Source organism: Hyla sarda, chromosome 3, assembly GCF_029499605.1.
Source record: "Hyla sarda isolate aHylSar1 chromosome 3, aHylSar1.hap1, whole genome shotgun sequence".
Classification (NCBI taxonomy): domain Eukaryota; kingdom Metazoa; phylum Chordata; class Amphibia; order Anura; family Hylidae; genus Hyla; species Hyla sarda.
The window spans coordinates 54,917,649-54,929,742 of NC_079191.1; the positions used below are offsets into that span (position 1 = coordinate 54,917,649).

At 40.3% G+C, this 12,094-nt stretch overlaps 1 protein-coding gene across 3 annotated transcripts in view; it reads right to left on the reverse strand.

Annotated features, from left to right (window-relative positions):
* Window positions 1–12,094, reverse strand: part of NBAS (NBAS subunit of NRZ tethering complex) — a 701,350-nt gene that overhangs the window by 354,355 nt on the left and 334,901 nt on the right. The window lies entirely within an intron of this gene.

The window sequence follows — 12,094 nt, forward strand, 5'->3', positions numbered from 1 at the left end:
TTAGAAGAGGTTTTCTATGGGAATTTGCTTCTAAACTGGGCGGTTCCCGAGACATGTGTCATCAGAGATTACCTAGACAGAAAAGAACAACCCTAACTTCAGAATCTCATAAGTACTGAAAGGATTAAGTTTTTTTTAATAGAAGTAATTTACAAATCTGTTTAACTTTCTGGAGCCAGTTGATATATATAAAAATGTTTTTTCCTGGAATACCCCTTTTAAGATCGCCCCGACCACAAAACAAACCAAGATCACTTCATCCACAACAACACAATCCACTATATCTTACACAACCGGTTTCTACAGATGCGGCCAATGCAAAAAATTGCAAAGTTACGGTATTCCCCAAAAAAACAGATAAAATTACATCTACTACAAATCATAAAATACATTCCATCAAAGAACTACTTACATGCAATAGCAATAATATTATTTACATCATCACATGCCCCTGCAATAAACAATACATAGGCCGCACTTCACGCACCCTCAAAAAAAGGATAGCAGAACATTTTTACAACATAAAAAGAGGTTACAAAAAAAATACATTATCTGCCCACTACAAACAATTCCACAATAGCCATATAAGAGGTACACAATTTTCTGCACTACAGTCAGTACAACCAGATTGGAGGGGGGGAAATTTCATAGCCAAGATGTCAAGAATTGAGTCAAAATACATATACGAGATGGACACACTGGCCCCTAAAGGCCTAAATGCTGAACTAGAAATCTTTGGTTTTATTTAAAAATTCTATTTAATAACATATCATTTAATGAAAATAATTTACTAAACAAGATAGGTACCATAATAAATAAAAATAAATTAAAAATCCATATACTCCTAACTGATACGCATGTGATAAAACTTGCTATTCGGTATTTACCATATAAAGCGATATACGGAATAACAAATTTTGTTCAAAAACCTATTCCCATCTCCATCATCATAGTTAAATCAATATATGTACATATCCACATGTTCAAATTGATAGGGCAGTTGTATAGCTATAGTATATAAACATACCTTTAATAAAATATACACCAACAATAAAACTTATATACAGGAACATATATGGTACACATTATTTTTAGCTAATATATTACACGCCATACAATAAACAAGAAAACACACAACATACCAAATAAATATGTCAGAACATATTCAGTGAAGATACACCAAAAACCACAGATATATATATATATTTTTCCATAAATGTTTTAATATTTTTGTCTATTTTACATATGGAAGTATACATCAGACATTTACACACTTTATATCCATATCACCTCATCATAATATTAACCCCTTAAGGACACATGATGTACCCGTATGTCATGTGTCCGCTCCCGATCTATAACGCTGGGCCACAGTGGCCGGGACCTGTGGCTAATAGCGCGCAGCATTGATCGCGGTGCCACACGCTATTAACCCTTTAAACGATGCGTTCAAAGTTGAATGCCGCGTCTAAAGTGAAAGTGAAAGCCGTGAAAGGGAGCTGTTTGGGATAGCCGCGGCGAAATCGTGGCATCCCGAACAGCTTACAGGACAGCTGGAGGGTCCCTACCTGCCTCCTCGCTGTCCGATCGCCGAATGACTGCTCAGTGCTTGAGATCCAGGCATGAGCAGTCATGCGGCAGAATCATCGATCACTGGTTTCCTATGAGAAACCAGTGATCAATGTAATAGATCAGTGAGTGCAGTGTTATAGCTCCCTATGGGAGCTATAACACTGCAAAAAAAAAGTGAAAACAAAAAGTGAATAAAGATCATTTAACCCCTCCCCTATTAAAAGTTTGAATCACCCCCCTTTTCCAATAAAAAAAAAAAGCACAGTGTAAATAAAAATAAACATATATGGTATCACCGCGTGCGGATATGTCCGAATTATAAAAAAATATATCATTAATTAAACCGCATGGTTAATGGAGTACGCGCCAAAAAATTCCAAAGTCCAAAATAGTGCATTTTTGGTCACTTTTTATATCATGATAAAATGAATAATCAATAAGTCCTATCAATGCAAAAATTGTACCGCTAAAAACTTCAGATCACGGCGCAAAAAATGAGCCCTCATACCGCCCCATACACGGAAAAATAAAAAAGTTATAGGGGTCAGAAGATGACAATATTAAACATATTAATTTTCCTGCATGTAGTTATGATTTCTTCCAGAAGTGCGACAAAATCAAACCTATATAAGTAGGGTATCATTTTAATCGTATGGACCTACAGAATAAAGAGAAGTTATAATTTTTACCGAAAAATGTACTGCGTAGAAACGGAAGCCCCCAAAATTTACAAAACAACATTTTTTTTTCAATTTTGTCTCACAATTCTTTTTTTTCCCGTTTCGCCGTAAATTTTTGGGCAAAATGACTGATGTCACTACAAAGTAGAATTGGTGGCACAAAAAATAAGCCGTCATATGGATTTTTAGGTGCAAAATTGAAAGAGTTATGATTTTTTAAAGGCAAGGAGTAAAAAACGAAAATGCAAAAACCCTCGGTCCTTCAGGGGTTAATATTATCATATATATGTATCATATACAAATATATATTTCATTTTTATAAACCAAATATTTTTTTTATTTTATAATACAATACCCACCATATATTTTAGTTTTCATTTTACTTTTACATTTTTCCATATATCATATATATTTCTTTCTTTCATCTTGCTCTATATATGATTCATTTCACTCACTATAGTTTATAGTAAATATATGTATATATGATCCAATACCCACACTTTGGTTCATCTGCTAAAGTTCAGGATCATCCAGATCCCTAATAACTAATGAGATTCAGTGCTTGTTCCATTTACAGCTAAGAAAATTCACCAGTTACAGAAAAGCTGTGGTTATAAAAGCAGCACATTTCCAACAGATCATCACAGCTATTGAAAAAGAGACAGATGAACGTCTCGAAACCCTTCTAGCCTCTACATATACCAGCAATCTATTATACTATACTCACCACCATAGAAACCAGGATCTTTACAAACCTACTTGCAACTGCTGGAGGCCCCGAGTGAGCGGCCCACTGTTACATGCGCAGCAACACAGGACATCAGCACTGTTACGTGCGCTACTACACAGGACATCAGCACTGTTACGTGCGCTACTACACAGGACATCAGCACTGTTACGTGCGCTACTACACAGGACATCAGCACTGTTACGTGCGCTACTACACAGGACATCAGCACTGTTACGTGCGCTACTACACAGGACATCAGCACTGTTACGTGCGCTACTACACAGGACATCAGCACTGTTACGTGCGCTACTACACAGGACATCAGCACTGTTACGTGCGCTACTACACAGGACATCAGCACTGTTACGTGCGCTACTACACAGGACATCAGCACTGTTACGTGCGCTACTACACAGGACATCAGCACTGTTACGTGCGCTACTACACAGGACATCAGCACTGTTACGTGCGCTACTACACAGGACATCAGCATCCACTGCCGACCTCCCTTACATCATCACTCCCACAGTCACCTGTTGAAGCCCGGACATTTTACATCGGCCGGATGCCAGCCGTGCCAGTCCGGCACCACAGGACCACGCGGAGAAGTGCGGCTTTCCCTCCAGACGGGCACATAAAACTCTGCTGGACGCTAGCCGAGCCAGCCTGTCAGTGTGCATAGGGACACCGCCGGGAGGTCAGGTAAGTGGTGCTGTACACCATTGCATATTGCTAACCCACTGCACTACCAATGAACATAGGAGCATTAACTCCATTATATCACCAAAGGTGGTACCACCAATGAGCATAGGAGTATAACTCCAATATACCACCAACGAAGTACTACCAACTGCTGCTTATTTATTTTATATCCTGGACATTTAACCATAAGCTGGTTTACTATTATCACTATTTTTATTTTAGTTTCATATTTTAACCTATATTTTACGTATATATCTGTATTAATTCCTGCCCCCTGCAAGGGCCCTGTTTAACTTTCTGGCAACAGTTGATTTAAAAAAAAAAAAAATTAAAAAAAAATAGGTTCCAGTGGAGTACCCCTTTAATGAACATTGCAATGGTCAATGCATTATGGTTGCATAAACAATAAGACCATAAAGAAAGAAGATGTATAAGAATAATATAAAGGATCTTTACTAGTATTATTTTATATATTGTATCGTGATTAGATACTTTATAGTGGTATTATTTGGCCTCTAAATGGCAGCATAAGTATTGTTTGTTATCACAGTATGACAGTATGGCTTTGTTGTATTCTAGGTGTTAAGCTAAAGCTAGGTTCACACGGACGTTGTGCTCTGACCCATTCAGGGTATGTTCAGCTTTTTTTGTGCGAAAGGACCTTGAACGGTCAGATCACAACCGACACTGCCAAGTCCTGATGGATGGATCCATTGACTTGAATAGAGTACATCATGTATTTGGTATTTTACAGGGGTTAAAGGGGGTTCTCCCTTGTTTATACAGTTATTTGTTATTAAGTTTGTGTGTTATGTGTGTATAAGTATGTGTTTTTTTTATGTGTGTTGTGATTATGTATATATGTATTTTCTTACCTTTTGTGAAGATCCGGAAGCTGGCCCTTTTTCTTCCAGCGGCTTGCTGTGTAACCTCGGCCTGCGCCATGTTGTTTTCGGTAAGTGGGATGTCGGGGGGTGTGTTTCTGATGTCCGAGGCAAATCTTTTCTTCCTGTTTCTTCCGTGGCTCAGCGACGAATCTGCGGCCTCTTCCGGGGCATGCGCAGGTAGTTGTTTTTTTTTACCAAGAAAGTTTTTTTTGTCTAATTGACAAACTGTCTGCGCTTGTGCGAAGCTACGCTATTAGCGTAGACCTAACGTACGCTACGCTGTTAGCGTAGCACTTGCGTACTCGCGCATGCGCAGACAGTTTGTCAATTAGACAAAAAAAACTTTATTGGTAAAAAAAAAACTACCTGTGCATGCGCCGGAAGAGGCCGCAGATTCGTCGCTGAGCCACGGAAGAAACAGGAAGAAAACATTTGCCTCGGACGTCAGAAGATAGGAAGGACAGAAGCAAGAACACACCCCCCCCCGACATCCCACTTACCGAACACAACATGGTGGAGGCCGAAGTTACACAGCAAGCTGCTGGAAGAAAAAGGGGCCAGCTTCCTGATCTTCACAAAAGGTAAGAAAATACATATATACATAATCACAACACACATAAAAAAACCACATACTTATACACACATAACACACAAACATAATAACAAAAAACTGTATAAACAAGGGAGAACCCCTTTAACCCCTGTAAAATACCAAATACCTGATGGACTCTATTCAAGTCAATGGATCCATCCATCAGGACTTGGCAGTGTCGGTTGTGATCTGACCGTTCAAGGTCCTTTCGCACAAAAAAAAGCTGAACATACCCTGAATGGGTCAGAGCACAACGTCAGTGTGAACCTAGCTTTAGCTTAACACCTAGAACACAACAAAGCCATACTGTCATACTTAAAGGGGTACCCCGCCCCTAGACATTTTATCCCCTAACCAAAGTCCCCAGCGGCGGGACCCCAGCAATCTCCTTGCTGCACCCGGCGTTCGTTTAGAGCGTTGGGTGCAGTGACGGTGGCTCATGACGTCACGACCAAGCCCCCTCAATGCAAGTCTAGGGGAGGGGACGTGACGGCAGTCATGCCCCCTCACATAGAATTGCACTGAGGGAGTGTGACTGTGACATCACAAGCGGGGCGCGGCCATGAGGCCACATATTTTTACAGATCTGCACAAGATGTTTTTGCAGCAAATTAGTCTAGTGTGCATTTACCCTAACTGGTTTCAGTAGTGACTAGAGATGAGCGAAGTTACAGTGATTTTATTCATCACGAACCTCGCGGCTCGGCGGTTGCTGACTTTAGCCTGCATAAATTAGTTCAGCTTTCAGGTGCTCCGGTGGGCTGGAAAAGGTGGATACAGTCCTAGGAGAGAGTCTCCAGCCCACCCGAACACCTGAAAGCTGAACTCATTTATGCAGGATAAAGTCAGCAACCGCCAAGCCGCGAGGTTCATGATGAATCGAAGTATTGTAAGTTTGCTCATCTCTAGAAGTGACCAAGAGAATTGTGATTGCACCTTTGGATTACAATACAATTATACTAATATATTTATATATAAAATGTAAATGGTATTTAAGGTTGAACCTCAACTTTTTTGCTCTATCTTTTTTGCATTCCAAGAGCCACAACTTAGTATTTTTTATTAACAGAGTCACAATTTTTGCATGAGCAATTGTATTTCTAATTGTGCCTATATTTTACCATAAAATGCAATGTGAAAGCAAAAAATAAAACAGAAATTGTGGAGAAAAAAATAAAAATAAAAATCTTCAAATCTGATTGTTATTACAATATTTAATGTGTGGTAAAACTTGCATCTTATCTTTAATCTGTGTGTCCGTACGATCGCAACAATATCCACTTTATATTGTTTTGGGTATGTTTGACTAATTTAAAAAAAGAAAAGAAAGAAAACACATGCTGACTCATAACTGTGAGGGGGCTTTCATTTTGCTGTAGTTTTTAGTAGAAGCTTTTTGGCATACGCATACGACTTTTTGAGTTTATGTTTTCGGAGATGTGAGGTTCCTAAAGAAAACATGCAATTTTGGCATTACGTTATTTCATTTACAGCATGATATAAATAATGTTATGTTTTAAAATCTTGAACACTACAAATTATGTTTATCTCTTGTAGTGGTTTTCTCATTTGTAAAATGGCAAAAGGGGACTGATTTAAATTTTAGATATGGGGAGGGGTTTATTATTCATTTAAAAATATGTATTTTTAGTTTTATTGAATAAACGTTTTGGCCTCCTTAGGGGACCAGTAGAAGAGATTGTTTAATAATTTGTACAAAACACTGCAATACAATGTATAGCAATGTACTATCAAACTGCCAAACACCTACAGTATTTAGGCCTACATATGGCAGAGTGTAATAGGGGGGCCTTAGAAGGTCCATGGCTGCCATGACAACTGATCAGCACCCTGTGATTGTACCATGGTGTAGGGGCAAGTTGGAGCCCAGATATCTCCAGCAACTGACACCTAGCTGTTTAGGTGCTGCAGTCACTATTGTAATATACAGCTGGCACCAATCTGCTACAACCAATGCTCTGGTGATCCCCAGTAGTATTTATATCCCTATGTGACTACTGCAGCCAATCACCAGCCTCAGCAATTCGGCATGACAAGACTGCTGGGGACAGTTATTGGCTTGTGGGTGACATAATCGATGCAGGAAAACAAACACGATCAGCGCTGGAGCGACAGTAGATTCCTTAAAAGGGTACTCCGCCCCTAGACATCTTATCCCCTATCCAAGGGCGATCTCACTGCTGTCCCCAGCATACATCATGCCCCCTCCCATAGACTTGCATTGTGGGGGGGGCATAGCCATGACATCATGAGCGTGGCGTGGCCGTGACATCACAAGCCTCCGGCCCGCATTGCTAGTCATCTGACATGGAGCGAAGTTCGCTCCGTGCAACAGGTGTCTGGGGTGTTGCAGCAAAGATTGCAAGGATCCCAGCGGCAGGACCCCACAATCAGACATCTTATCCCATAATTCTTTGGATAGGGGATAATATGTCTAGGAGAGGAGTATCACTTTAACCCCTTAACAACCATGGATTTATATCTACGTCCATTGCCGGCTCCAGCTATGTGAAGCTTCATACCCAGCAACCAAGACCCGCGACTAATACCAATCGGGCTGATGTCCGGTATTAACCTTTTAGATGCTGCAATCAAAGTTAATTGTGGCGTCTAAAACGGGAGAAAACAGTTGCCAGTTAGCTCAGCGGGCTGTTCAAGACCGCCACGGTGAAATCGTGTTGTCCCGAAAACCTGAGAGGACAGCGGGAGGCTCCTTACCTTGCTCCTCGTTGTCTGATCGGTGTTCTATTGCTCCAAAACTGCCATGCAGGCTGGAGCAGCAGAGCACCGATAACACTGTTCAATGCTATGCTATGGCAGAACATTGATCATTGTATGCAATCAAAGAATTGCATGTTATAGTCTCCCATGGTGACACAAAGAAAGTGTACAATAAAGTAAAAACGAAAATGTAAATAAATGTGATTTAACCACTTCAGTAATAAAAGTTTGAATTACCCCATTTTCCCATAAAAAAATAAAATAAAATAAAAATAAACATATGTGGTATCGCTGCGTGTGTAAATGTCCGAACTATAAAAATATAATGTTAATTAAGCTGTACGGTCAATGGCGTAAGCGCAAAAAAAATTCCAAAGTCCAAAATTGTGTATCTTTGGTCACTTTGCTTTTTATTAAAAAAAATTAGGGTATACAATCAAAAAGTCCCATCAAAACAAAAATGGTACTGATAAAAACTTCAGATCATACCACCCTGTATATGGAAAAATAAAAAAGTTACAGGGCTCAAAATTGACAAAAGTATGCATACTAATTTTGGTGCATGTAGTTATAATTTTTTTTTTTAAAGTAGTAAAATAAAATAAAACCTATATAAATTGGGTATCCTTGTAACCGTATGGAACTACAGAATTAAAAATATAGTGTCATTTTTACCAAATAGTGCACTGCATAGAATTGGAAGCCCCCAACATTTACAACATGGTGGGTTTTTTTCCCCAATTATGACCCACATTTTTTTTTCAAGTTTTGCCATAAATTTTGTAATGAAATGATTGATATCATTACAAAGTACAATTGGTGGCACAAAAAAATAAGACCTTATATGGGTCTGTAGGTGCAAAAATTAAAGTGTTAGAAGGTAAAGTGGAAAATTTGAACGTGCAAAAATGAAAAAAACCTGTGGTCCTTAATTGGTTAAGTATTCTTTTGTGGTTAGTAGAGATGAGCGAACTTACAGTAATTTGATTCGTCACAAACTTCTCGGCTCGGCAGTTGCTGACTTTAGCCTTCATAAATGAGTTCAGCTTTCAGGTGCTCCCGTGGGCTGGAAAAGGGGGATACAGTCCTGGGAGAGAGTCTCCAGCCCACCGGAGCACCTGAAATCTGAACTAATTAATGCAGGATAAAGTCAGCAACTACTGAGCCGAGACGTTCGTTATGAATCAAATTACTGTAAGTTTGCTCATCTCTAGTGGTTAGGTTTATTTCTTAAACTTCTAGACCACCCCTGAATAACAAACGCAAGGCAAAAAAATTTATAAAAATAAAGAACTAGAAAATAATTCAAAATTGAATATAATACACATAGAATTATGAGTTTTCACTGCTTTTCCAGCTAAAATAACCTCCACTAAATCACAAACATTTTCCTACTTTTCACATAAACTTTACTTTTGGCATGCAGCAAGCGCGGGGTAAAGAGTGACTAATGTGCCCAGCGGTATACTAAAAAGGCTGCAATTTGTGTGGTTAAGAGATCAGAAATATGAAGGACAGGGAAGGAGAAAACCATAAGGAAAGCTTAGAAAAACAAACATTCACATTACACAAGCCAAAAAGAACCAAAAGAAATGTCCCAGGCAGTTATCACTAAGACTAACGTTACTGTGAACAAGGCTAACATTTACTGAATTAGTCACTTTCCAAAGTCAGAACTTAGTGAATACACTGAAAGGCCGTTCTAGAGGGAAGTAAGAGGATAACTGGAATAATTTTTAAAGACACCAGATGTTCCAGAATCACAATACATTGACCCCCCTGACCTACGATGGCCCCGACATACAATCATTTCAACATACGATGGCCTCTCAGAGGCCATCACATGTTGGAGGCAGCATCAACATACGATGCTTTTGTATGTTGGGGCCATCGCATAAACGGCTATCCGGCAGCACAGACTGCTTCAGCTGCCACTGGATAGCCGTTTACGGTGCCCCGTGTGGTCCACTGACGATCACTTACCTGTCCACGGGGCTTCGGCGTGTCCTCTTCGGGATCCCCTGCATCATTGGTGCTCTCCATCGACGTCATCACTTCGCTGCGCACGCCATCCCGTCATCCAAGGAGCAGCGTGCGTAACGACATGATGGCGGCGACGGAGAGCGAGGATGCCGGGGAAGCAGAGGCCTTGCCGGAGCATTGGGGACACCCCGGGGACGCGGCGACAGCGATGGAAGGTGACATCCAGGGCAGCGATGACGAGCGGTGACGATACAGAGCGGCGGGGACAGGCGAGTATAACTTCCAATACCAGTGGTCTTCAACCTGAGGACCTCCAGATGTTGCAAAACTACAACTCCCAGCATGCCCGGACAGCCGTTGGCTGTCCGGGCATGCTGGGTGTTGTAGTTTTGCAACATCTGGATTTCAGCAGGTTGTAGACCACTGTCCTATACTTTACATTGCACGGATCCCTCAACGTACGATGGTTTCAAACAACGATGGTCCATTTGGAACGGATTACCATCGTATGTTAAGGGACCACTGTATAGTAAGAGCTTCATAGATGATCCATTAGCAATACTTGGCCAGACCTATTTATTGATAGTATCAACTATCTAGTCAAACAATGTAGCACAATAGGTTTAACCACAGTGTCTGTCAGGCCCCTTTCACACTGCCGGTACGCCCCATCAAATACTTATATTTTTTTTTGCAGTTTAATGGCTGTAATTTTGACGAGTCATAATGGCCAATAACGGCTCCCAATGGACCCCATTATAGTCAATGGGGTCCATCGGGCGCCGTTATTTTCGGAGAGAATAGCCGGAGAAAAAAACTGAGCAAGCAATATTTTTTCTTTGGCTATTCTCGATCCTAAATCGGCAGAATTAATGTAGCCTTAGTCTGAAGAATTGTCTGCATTTTTCTAAAGCAAACAATGTTATAGAAATGTTGTAGAGAACACAGAGAATCTGTTCCTTCTGGTTATGGCTGGCAGTCCACTGATTGGTGGATCTTAGGCAAGGTAGGAACTTTTAATGTAGCGAAAGCAGTGGGGGGAGGCTCCTGCTGTTGCCAGTAGTCTTACATGCAGACACAGGAAAGTAAGAATGACAAGGGAAAAATTGTAAAGTCCTGTGATACACAAGGAATGTGTTTTTTTTTTTTTTTCCTAAGATTTCTCACTTTTGATGGCAATAATAGAACGGGAAACTAGAGATTAAAGGGGTTGTCCAGGATTAGAAAAACATCAAGGCTGCCTCCTTTCAAAGACAGTATAATTCCTGTCCCCAGGTGGTGTAGGGTATTTCAACACTGCTCCATTCACTTCCATTGAGCTGTTATACTACACACAAACTGAGGACAACAAGTGGCGCTGTTTCTAGAAGAGAGAACCTATGTTTTTTTAAATCCTGGATACCTCCTTTGAGGAACCATTATTTGGGTTTGGTTGATTTAAAGTAAAGGTAGTTTTGCTGCTGTTTATTACAATTCAGATTACTATCAGAAAGGGAAAGCATTCCTAAGCCCTCATGGGTAGAGCCCCCTCTCCCTCCATAACAGGCTAATCATTGCATTTGTGTTATGTATTTTAACAACTTACCATATGTTCAGTGTTGAATACTATTATTATTATCATCATCATCATCATCATCATCATCATCATCATCATCATCATTACAATAAAAAAATCCCTATCTCTGAGAGGCCCAACACATAAAAAAAAATCTTAAATCCATGACTCCATATCAGTACACAACAGATCACCACTTCAGCTAGCTGGACTGAGGGCAGGTGTTCAAGGTGACCATAGGGATTCAACTTGCAAGATAAGTTGGGTGTTGCTCCTACAAAGGGGTCATGTTTTTGCAAAGCTAAATATATAGAGCACATATTCAAAAAACAGTGTATATATTACACTCAAAAGATCTTGCTGCATTTAACATTTGACCAAAACAACTGTGTCCACTTTACAAAGCAATCACATAGTTATGGAGGAGACAGCCTGTATGGTTTATTATTGCACTCAGCTCGCCGTCATGTTATTGGCATCTCCAATTATCTTCAAATCGCGCTTGACATTAAGTAACAAATCCATATCTCTCTGGAATGCCGACCAGCTGAGAGGCACAGAAGATCTTCCAGCGTGGAATCCGGAGACACAAATAGGATGTAGCACAGACAATATGAAGCTGTCTCGTCGAGGCTGGCCTCTGGTAAGCTA